This window comes from Fundulus heteroclitus, unplaced genomic scaffold (assembly GCF_011125445.2).
Source record: "Fundulus heteroclitus isolate FHET01 unplaced genomic scaffold, MU-UCD_Fhet_4.1 scaffold_680, whole genome shotgun sequence".
In the NCBI taxonomy this organism is placed as follows: domain Eukaryota; kingdom Metazoa; phylum Chordata; class Actinopteri; order Cyprinodontiformes; family Fundulidae; genus Fundulus; species Fundulus heteroclitus.
In genome coordinates, this window is record NW_023397122.1 from 31,470 (window position 1) to 38,575 (window position 7,106).

At 41.5% G+C, this 7,106-nt stretch overlaps 2 long non-coding RNA genes across 3 annotated transcripts; one reads left to right on the forward strand and one right to left on the reverse strand.

The window, feature by feature from the left end:
- Positions 1–529: 529 nt before the first annotated feature.
- On the forward strand, positions 530–1,840 carry LOC118561631. 2 transcript variants are annotated; one of them, XR_004930181.1, is made up of 4 exons: positions 530–619; positions 1,107–1,200; positions 1,405–1,514; positions 1,710–1,840. It is a non-coding gene; the product is annotated as an uncharacterized LOC118561631 (long non-coding RNA). The 2 variants fall into 2 exon arrangements; XR_004930180.1 differs by having other exon boundaries at positions 1,405–1,503.
- A 516-nt stretch (positions 1,841–2,356) lies between these two features.
- Positions 2,357–3,363, reverse strand: LOC118561630. The gene is made up of 2 exons (XR_004930179.1): positions 3,138–3,363; positions 2,357–2,576 (listed from the first exon to the last, which is right to left on the reverse strand). It is a non-coding gene; the product is annotated as an uncharacterized LOC118561630 (long non-coding RNA).
- Positions 3,364–7,106: the final 3,743 nt, after the last annotated feature.

The window sequence follows — 7,106 nt, forward strand, 5'->3', positions numbered from 1 at the left end:
TGGCTGTGTTTTGAAACATACATACATCATGTCAGAATATTCTATTACTTTTAACCCCACTAAGATTATTTAAACGCACTGGACCATTTGTTATAATAGCTATAGTTTTAAAGTTTTAAGCAAAACAAATGTGAAAATTTGTTTAACATTAAACGAGATATAGTTGATTAAAATTGATTCTGCACCTGGTTAACACATTAGACTGAGCGGAGTTGTCGACCGCCCCAAGATGGCGCCCCTAAATCTCGTCAGCGCCTATAGGCGAGAGCGGTCGATGCGGGGTCTACTCTTTAGCTGTGTCTCAATTCGGCGGCTGCGTCCTTCGAAGGACGCATTTTAAGGCCGGTGACGTCACAGCGATGCGCGGAGGCTGTCCCATTTGGCCAAAATTTTGAGGATCCTTAAAATGCAGCCTTCAAATGCGTCCTCCTTTTCCCCGAATTCTGAGGATGCACCGCTACCATCCTTAGTGGCCTCGCCTGCCATAAAATTTCCCGAGGTGCTTTGCTCGCTTTTTTTTTTCTTTAGTAGTTGAAGAAAAAAAAGAAAGAAGGCGGATTTTCATCAAGACTGGAAAGCAGCAGCAGCGCTGGCAGTAGTGCTGTGTACAGCTTTAAATGTAAGTAGTTTGTTTTTATTTTATTTTTTAACTGAACATTATTAAAATACATGACGGTAACGGAGCCACTGGGACCAGCTATAGCTAAAGCTTAGAGCTAATCTGTTGATACGAGACGTTCAACAACATTAAAAGCCTTCATAAAAATGTCACAATTTTTTATTTTAACCTACATCTTATTGTAACTGCGCTGATAACTGTGTCCCTCACAAATTCGATCAATTTATTCTCATGCAGTTTATTACAAATGATTAGAACTGTCAAAGCTTAATGCAGCTGAAGAAATAACATCAGTCCAGCTGTACTGGGCTGTCAATACTGCAAACGTTTTGTTTGAATACTCAATAACGTATAGTTAATTTACAGTACAGTATAATAAGGTTTAAAGTATAATTCACTTGAAGAACAACACCGGCGTAATTATACAGAACAGTCATTTTTCCTGTTGACATAACAGAAATATGCTTTACATGTCGTTTTGTTCTAGGGAGCAGGGAGCATACAGAGGAGTTGATAAAACTCCGTGGGCAAAATGACCACCTCTTTACCGGGGCCAAAAATACTGCCGCAGTCGGATGGAGGTAAGAGTTGAGACATAATTCCATATACATGTTGCATTTGTATGTAAAAGTCACACAAGTTCAAAGAAGTCCTGTTCAAACACCAACGTACAAATATAATCTTTTGATCACATCAAATGATGCCCAGATGTCACTTTTTTTAATCTTATAGTTGTGATATTAGTGACCCTTGTGTGTTTATCTCTTCTCATTTCTCTTGTTTAGAACAATCCTGCAAAAAACGGGCCTGGAGGGTGAAGTTGAGCCACAACAGGCCAAAAAAAAGTGGGACAACTTGAAAAAAAAAATACAAAGGATGTTCAGGTTTGGCTAATGTAATGAAATACACACACACACACATATATATATATATATATATATATATATATATATATATATATATATATATATATATATATATATATATATATATATATATATATATAAGAAAAACACTCCTTTTTTCTAGCTTCAAAGAAACACTACAGAAAATTGCATCTGTTGACACAAATTGTTTTCCTCTACTTTAGGAATGCAAAGATCCAGGGACAGGGCAGGAGGTCAGTGGGAAGCCTACTGCTGCCACCTGGCCATGGTTTATCCTCAGGTTCTGTGTTGCTGTTATTGTTAAATTAAATTATTAAATTGTTTATAAAAGTTATTGTTGTTTGTGCGTTCTTAAAGTCTTTTAACCTGTTACATTATCTGTTTCATCACTTCTTTACAATTTAAGTAAACTTAGAACAACTTCTCAGTGACAACATCAATTTATTTTTAGAGAAACAAGTATTTACAATAAACTATCAAAAACATTTTAACTATTTACATTAGATTTTAAAAGTAACTACTACAACTATTTACAGAAGATATAAAATAAATATTACTAAAGAACATATATACAATTTTGACTGAGCAGGAGTCCCTGGTGGTGCTGCTGGACTGGATGGGATGCCACACAGATGACCTTGGAGTCTTATCACTGCGAGTGGGACATCATCTGGGGGGTGGGGGATGCCTCTCTCCACTGTTCACCACATCGTCCATCAGGGTTTGCAGGGCTGACCCAACTGACCGCTGCCATGTTCCTAAAAATGTTTAAGAAGACGCAGAAAATGACTTTACTACAACTGTTTTCATAACCCTTACATGAGAAAAGCTAAAAAGTGATTATACTTGCCATCTAAATGTAATCGTGGTCGGGTAGACCCTCCTCCAGGGCAGACACCTCGGCAGACAGCTGGTCCCGCCAGGGAGCACCACTGACTGCCTCCAACACGTTCTCCCCCTCCTCATCCTCTGGCATGTCGTCCTGCACTTCATCGTATGGGGCCATGATGTCACCGGCTCCCAGGCAGATGTTGTGCATTTAAGTTGATGCAGCGGTACATCGGCCTTGTCTGGATAGAGATATGAAGATTAAGAACAACAGGATTAGATGATAGCAATGTCATTTTAGCTGATATAATTCTAGTGAATGTTAACCCCTTAACGCCTGGTGTTGCTAATTTGTGACCAAACAATTCTGGCCTTTACTTATTTTACTTCATCTAGATCCCCTATTTAACTTTTTTTTTTTTTTACGTTTTTATATTTAGATTTATTTTTCCTGTATTATTTTTTCGTTATATAATTACAAATAAAATCAGGCAGTAAGGGGATAACAATTTAGACAAATAATGATTTATTTCTCAATATTAGTTTTATTTGGCTTCTCAACACATTAGTGATACTGAAAGTAGTGATTTAAGTCAGTTATTTACAGGGTTTGTACACATTTAACTATTCAATTCAAATTACTAAAGTTACAAACATAAGCTTATATCAAGTCTTACAAATAAATATAACATTTTATATTTAAACATATTCGTCAATCTGCTGACAAGCGTTTGTTTAATAACTGGTATATTATGATCATTAGCAGGCCCCTGTGGGTGAAAATAATAGCAGGTAAATGTTACCTCTCCACTGCGCTCCTCCAGCCTGAGAAAAATTCGTCGCTGGTTTTACTGCCGCCGAAGCCGGCTAAACCGACTCTCCTCCTCCAATAACAAGTAAATAAAAAAAATAATTCAATATCCATTTTTTTGCGTCGTTTATCGGCGCTGGTGCTGGTTTTCCCCGGGCTTGGGGTAGACGTGATGACGTCGTGTCGCAACCAGGAAGTGCTCCAAAGGCTAGACCGTCCCATTTACCAACGGCTGAGGATCCTCCGGAGCATCCTCCGATGGCTGGGTCCTCCTAAGGCTGAGTAGGCTGGGTCCTTCGAAGGACGCAGCCGCCGAATTGAGACACAGCTTTTATATATGTCTATGTTCCCTCCCGTGAAGTTACGTGAGACTTGTGTTACGTCAGCATTTCCAATATGGCTGTCCTTGACATCAAGCCCCGCCTTCCCGCAGGCTGCAGCGGGATGCTTCTCCCCCGATCTGCGGTCTGCAGTCAGGGGCTACTCGAACGCAGGATGACGTTCAGACAGGACAAAGAGAAATAACATACACTAAGATTTTTTTTAGCTACTTCCAGGGGGAAAAAATCGCCGTCATTTGGCCTGTGGTCTTTATTTTATTTATTTACAGAGACTGATTTGATTTGTCACCAATAAGGAAGGGCAGTTGCGGTTTATTACCGAATCCCTCTGTAAAAAAAATAAATATTTGGTGGCTCTAGAATAGTTTTCTTTTGGTTTCTGGGGTGAATTTGGTGTAAAGTATGCGGTGCTTCGAAACCTCTTGTCTTCAGCCAATCTGAACAGTTAGAGCTGAGACGACACAGCGACTGCTCCGGTAAGCAACCTGTTCAACTCCTGAGGATTAAGCGTTTGACATTATGTTAGCCTCCCAGCTACTCATACAGCCCTGATGCTCACAAGCCAACAGCGCTTTAAGTGAGTTGCACGGTAACTAGGTCATGTTGCTGTACTAGACTCTGGACAATCATTGGGTCAAATACTGAGCGGCTTCACGATAACGTCACTAAATATCTTTAGCGTGTATGCATCCGAGGCGGTCTCCTCCACGCATCTGAAGCGGTGCCAAGACATAACGTCTAGATTGAAGGAAATTTAAGGATGAATATCTAAAGACGAAGCTACAGCGCTTAACTCGTGTCTTGGGTTGATGAACTGAGTCAGAGACCTTTCTAGCTTCAGATCTTTAGGGGTGCTCAGCCTCCACTGAACAGTTGACTTTGCTAATCGGTTTCAACAAATTAAATAAGTACTGTTTAGTTATAAGGTCAGGTTAACCCAGCACGTATTCATGACCATCTATGACTTCCCTCTCGACATACACTAGCATGCAGCCTAGTGCTAAATATGAAAATTCACAGGATATAATCAGTAAGTCTTTCTATGTAGTTATGATTGCAGTTGCCAGTCATCACAGATTTGTATCCACAATGTGAAATGATCTAAGCTAAGAATGTTAAACTGTAGGGCTGTCCAGAGTTTGTAAAGATAAAGTGCTGGATCAGAAATGCAACGTTGTGTCTGTTTCTAGGTGTTGATGTTCTGGAGAACTGTGGTGTGGTACAGGACCACCAGGCTCTTCATGTCTAGTGGCTGCAGTCAGTCTAAATTTGCTGTGGAACAAAGCTAAAAGCAGTCTACTGGAGTAAAATTGGCTACAGTCGTTCCTACCCATTATTTATTAATTTATGTGAGCAGAAACACATTGCATCTGGGAAAAAAATATTCTAATACTGATTAACAGTTACATAGCTTTTATATTGCAAAAAAGGAAATAAAGCCAAGTCAGGCAAACAATAGACCGAGTAACTGATCATCAGGGAATGATAAGCAATAATGTTTTCAGCACTGATTCCCCTTTTGAATTACATCAAAGACACTCATTCCGCTCTGCTTTGGGAGAACTCAGCTGGGTTACCTTTCCTTAAAGGAACAACAATAGGGGGTTTTCAGGTGACATCACGCTCACGTGACTACTCAGCGCATCCGCCATATTGGGTGTCAGTCGTTTCGCACCGTTGACCTGCATTGTATGACGCCTTAGGCAGTATTGGAAGTGAACAATGGGGAAAACGTGTTTAATGGTTGGTTGCACGGCCCGTGGAGGTGGAGAACAACGCTCTTTCTATCGCCTACCAGCCGTAATAGTGAATCAGTGTGAAAAAACAAAACAGCTCTCTGAACAACGCCGTCACCTATGGCTGACACGGATATCCAGGTCCGATTTGGACGGTGTTAAGCTGGAATACGCCGGAGTCTGCGGTGCTCACTTTGTCACAGGTAATTAACTGTTAAGCATTTAAAACATGTAAGAATATATTAATAATAGGGCTTGGGCGTCATGACGTATTACTTTCCGCGGCTGCCATGTTGACTGCCTCCGCCGCCTCTACTGCCTTTGACTACCGCGTACTGTACTCCCTCTCTCAGCCGTGTTTTAATTTGATTAATTTCACCTTAACTTGATTTCAACCATGGTAAACCGTTGCTGTATTGTGGGCTGTAACAGCGCAACACATGATCGCCATGGGAAAAACATAGAAAATGGGTTAACTTTCCACCGCTTTCCTGCCTGGAGGCGCAACCACGAAGAACAAGTGTCAGAGATAACAAAGAGTCGTCGGCTCGCTTGGATCGCGGCTGTAAGTCGACCGAACATAACTTTCCACAGTATCCCGATGTCAATGAGAGTGTGTTCTAAACCTTTGAAACACATAGCAGCTAGTTAAAAGTACATTACATGCGTGAGTGGTTGTTAGCACTAACGGTTAGCATGTGCCAGAGCCCGTCTGAGCACAGCTTACCTTTGAACGAGTTACTGTGTTCCCACTGTTTGCTGGCTTTATGATCTGCAGCTCCTACCGGCACCTACCGGCGCCAATACGGTAAATACAACTTAATTTTGCACTGGTCATTGTTCTGCTTAAATAATTAAAGCAGCGAGCGGCGTCGATCAGCCCTGCAGCCAAGCGCTTTCGCCCACCGCCAGCCGTCAGCCACCGCAGAAGCATGTGACGCATTTGCGTCGGATTGTTAACATTTTTACCATCTTATTAAAACTCACCCGTCCACGTATGATGGCGATTTCCTTGATGTACATAACTTCGACATCTGGTACCCAACCAGATGTGAACTGGTTGTGAGCCTCTAGACCCTTGTAAGCTCTCATTTCCTCAAGAGTGTGCAGAGGGTTTTCACTGAACACCAGGTAATGCACTATGTCGCCGTGCTCTACATTTGGCCAATCATCTGGATTACGGCTAAACAAGGCACCGTGGAGGGCATAGGGGTCCATATGGTCGATCACGGAACATTTCCTCAGATATACGTCCTTATCTGGTCGCTCTAGCGTGCTGGCGTACTTATCCATTCGCGATACGATAATACGTGTACGACAACTAGAGATAAGGAAGTGTGCCACCCAATATGGCGGACCGGAAGTTGGCCAGTGACGTCAGTGAAAACCCCCTATTAGTAATTAAAGCTGCTAGCAGCATTGGCGGCCCTCACAGCTCACCGCTGCTCGGCCTATGTCGCCACCGTGGAAGCGTTGCTTGAGGACCTCCATGCCAACCGCGGGATTGGCGCTCAATTCCCCCTATCGCCACCATTGCAATAGTCGTAACTAGTGATGGGTAGATGAGGCGTCAATTTCGACACATTGCCAAACTGTATTAATACTGTGTCAATACTGTGTCACTGAATACGGATTCTGCTGGAACTTAAAAATCCCTACTGGCAACCTAGTTGACAGACTCAACTGACATAGATTTGATGACCTAGTATCAGAATAATAGAATTTAGCTGTTGCTTCTAGAAAATGGATGTGAGAAGACTTTTGTCAGTCACTGTGTATGATTTGCTTTGTGAGAAAATCCAGATCACTCTTGTTAACTTCAACAATTGTCTTGTTTAAAGACTAATATGTAATTTAATTAATAAACTTACTAAAATAATTTTC